This window comes from Notolepis coatsorum (genome assembly GCF_963971535.1).
Source record: "Notolepis coatsorum genome assembly, chromosome: 9".
In the NCBI taxonomy this organism is placed as follows: domain Eukaryota; kingdom Metazoa; phylum Chordata; class Actinopteri; order Aulopiformes; family Paralepididae; genus Notolepis; species Notolepis coatsorum.
Window position 1 is genome coordinate 147,867,518 of NC_140173.1, and position 4,047 is coordinate 147,871,564.

The following is a 4,047-nucleotide window of genomic DNA, read 5'->3' on the forward strand; positions in this document are numbered from 1 at the left end:
AATATTATTATTCTATGTTACGCTGCTATATTACTATACTCCTACTAGCCTGTACTGGTTCCATCAGCCTGTACTGGTTCCATCAGCCTGTACTGGTTCCATCAGCCTGTACTGGTTCCATCAGCCTGTACTCTGGTTCCATCAGCCTGTACTGGTTCCATCAGCCTGTACTGGTTCCATCAGCCTGTACTCTGGTTCCATCAGCCTGTACTCTGGTTCCATCAGCCTGTACTCTGGTTCCATCAGCCTGTACTCTGGTTCCATCAGCCTGTACTCTGGTTCCATCAGCCTGTACTGGTTCCATCAGCCTGTACTCTGGTTCCATCAGCCTGTACTCTGGTTCCATCAGCCTGTACTCTGGTTCCATCAGCCTGTACTCTGGTTCCATCAGCCTGTACTCTGGTTCCATCAGCCTGTACTCTGGTTCCATCAGCCTGTACTCTGGTTCCATCAGTCTGTACTGGTTCCATCAGCCTGTACTCTGGTTCCATCAGCCTGTACTCTGGTTCCATCAGCCTGTACTCTGGTTCCATCAGCCTGTACTCTGGTTCCCTCAGCCTGTACTCTGGTTCCATCAGCCTGTACTCTGGTTCCCTCAGCCTGTACTCTGGTTCCCTCAGCCTGTACTGGTTCCATCAGCCTGTACTCTGGTTCCATCAGCCTGTACTCTGGTTCCATCAGCCTGTACTGGTTCCATCAGCCTGTACTCTGGTTCAATCAGCCTGTACTCTGGTTCCATCAGCCTGTACTGGTTCCATCAGCCTGTACTCTGGTTCCATCAGCCTGTACTGGTTCCATCAGCCTGTACTCTGGTTCCATCAGCCTGTACTCTGGTTCCACGGTGAATCAGTGGAGAACAACAGCTGCAGTCTCTGGGGACAGAAAGGAAACCCCCACATAGAAAAATACTGTTGTCCGAATACTCAGGCTCACAATCCACGCTTTCACTGAAGGCCACGGCACACAGACAGCATTTCCAGGCATTGTATGTGGGTAATTTAGCCAGTAGTCATGCCCGACAGTGTTCCCATTGTAGTAGGCCTACCTTTGTTCTTTATAGATTAGATTCAAATGTGTTTGTCATCATACGGCACAAGTACAGTACAACAACAAAAAAAACGTTTGGCATCCAACCAAAGTGCAAATGTAACAGTAAAGTGCAATAGTAATATACAATGTACAGGTGATTAAACTGGGTCTAAAATATATAAGTTAGTACTACTGAGTAAGAGTGCTAATCAGGTGTATACGTACAGAGGTGTGGTATTAATATGTACAGTGATACAGGTATAAAGACACTGTGGTAGTAAGTCACATTGGCCAGCAGGCAGCAGCGTACTGTAACTACAGTAGAAAGAGTAGGTATGGGATATGTACAGATATAGATCAAGTATTTACAGATATATGCAGATTATTATGTAAAGATATATAGTCTAACCTTCGAAAGAAGCTACCGCCTAACCTTTGAAGCTGTAATAGCTGTAAACTGTAATAATCTGTAATTAATAACTTTTCTTTTACATTAATATTTTCAGATTTTATAGTTGTCGTCATCACTAATGATAGATACGACACTCATCACTGTGTCCTTTATGAGAAGGTTGGTTGGTCCTCTCTGACAGATATTTTAGTAAATTTGTTAAGGTCCTTACTAGTAAACTACCTCCTTATACTACTGTACATCATTATTAGAATGGAATTTTGGAACCTATGGAACCCGTGAGTCTGGTCCTTAACTCATTGGGCACAATACAGTGAATGGGTACAATACAGTACGGCTCAATACACACAATTGTTAAGGGGATGCAGACCAGAGAAAGACTTTCGTCTTGTTTACATCAGGGTCCCCCATTTTCAATTCATCATAACATATATGACACACACGACATACAGATAGACAGTACAGCTACATCTATACATTTATGACGTACCAGATTTGCAAATACAATACAGTTTGTGATACAAAAAGAGTCTAGAAAAGAGAGTATATACATTTGACGTAGAAACTGTACATTGGAGGAGGTTGGGTAGGTGGGGTGGTTGGGGGGACTGTACATTGGAGGTGGTTGGGTAGGAGGGGTGGGTGGGTGGGGGACACTGTACAACTGTACAAGCAAAACTGTACATTGGAATATTGACAAAACCATACTTGGTAATTTACTGTACATTGGAGGGGGTTGGGTTAGGACATTGAGGGGCCAGTTTCGAATGGCAGTTTCCCGTCCCGTAGGTGTTCTTTGAGAGTGGCTTTGAAAGTGGGTAGTGATTCACATTCCTTTACAGCTTTGGGTAGGGCGTTCCACATTGATGTGGCATAATTGCGAAACGTGTTTAGTCCCTTGTTTGAGCCGAATCTGGGTTTAACATGATTTGTGGAGCTCCCTCTGGTGTTGTGATCCTGGTATTCACTGACCTTTGGGAAGTATTTTGACATGTACATGGGTACCTTGGTCGTGTAGTGCATCTTGTAGACCAGGCCCATTGCAAGTTGCTGTACTGTTGTCTACTCTAAGCCATCCTAGGTTGTCAAAGTGGGCAGGGGTGAGGTGGGTTCTAGGAGTAAGGTCAAGCAGTAGTCTGACCAGTTTGTTTTGTGATGTTTGTAATCTTGTTTTAAGCGCCTTTGAGGTGCTTTGGTACCATGAGGTGCAAGCATAGTCGTAGTACCCTTGAATGAGTGTTCCTGCCAGAGTCTTCAGGGTATTCTTGTTTACCAGAGAGGAGATCCGGTACAAGAATCGAGTTTGTTGGTTGACTTTTTTTATTACCTTGGATGCCATTTTGTCACAGGAAAGATTTGCCTCTAGGATGGAACCTAGGTATGTAATTTCATCTTTCCTTGTGACAATATTGTCACCCACTGTAACTGAGAAGCCGTCGGTCTTGCCGAGTTTGTTATTTGATCCGAAGAGAATGGACTCTGTTTTACCCAGGTGTAATGATAGTTTGTTATCAGCGAGCCAGGTGCAGATTCTGCCAAGTTCTGAGCTGAGGGTTTTTTCAACCTGTAACTTGTTCTTGTCAGAGACCAGCAGGGCTGAGTCGTCTGCGAACAAGAACAAGTTGCAGTCACAAGCTGACGACATGTCATTTGCATAAATTAGGAACAGTAGCGGTCCTAGTATGCTTCCTTGTGGAACACCACAGCTCACTGTGAGGGGGGGGATAGGGTACCGTACCGTTTACCTCCACCATCTGTTCTCTCCCCTCCAGGTAGGATTGCATCCAGCTCACTGACTATCAAAACCAATTGCTTTTAGCTTGTCAATCAGAATGGAGTGATTGACAGTGTCGAAGGCCTTTTGTAGGTCCAGTACTGTTTATGATACAAAAAGATTCTAAAAAAGAGAGTATATACGTTACATTTGAGGGGGAAGAAACTGTACATTGGAGGTTGGGTAGGTGGGGGAAACTATACATTGGAGGAGTGTGGGGGGAAATAACGAAATGCAGATTTACTTTGTTCAGAGAAAACTCAAGGAAGGGACCATAAATGAATAATGTCTTATTTTCGGTGTCACTTTCCCTGCCAGGAGTTCTGACGGCAGCCGTCATGGTGAACGAGGCAAAACTATTTCCCTCATCATCCTTTGTTTTGAAATCGCCGTCATTCCAGACTGCTGAGGGTTGTTCAAAGATGACAGGAGGGGGAGGAGGCCGGGGCTGTGTGTGTGTGGTGTGCACCAGGGGGCGACATGTGCACTAGGGACATGACCCCCCCCCCCCCACTTTTCAAAATCTTGTTTTTGTCCCTCACTTTTTACAGTCCGAAAATTAATATGCAATACTTTTTCTGTGTTGTGTGCGTGCGTTTGTGCAATGACGTGTCAAGAGTATGGCTATATGTGCACATTATATTATATCCATGTAAGAGGGTCACATGATGCAGCCCCGCACAACATAATACTAGCCAGCAGAGAGAAGCGCCTATCTGGAGATGATCCGATAGAGCGGCAGAGAGGGGAAGATAAACTAACACATACACAGACACACGTGTGGGCGCAGGCGCACTGGGGAGAGGGGGGGAGAGAGAGAGACATATTTAGA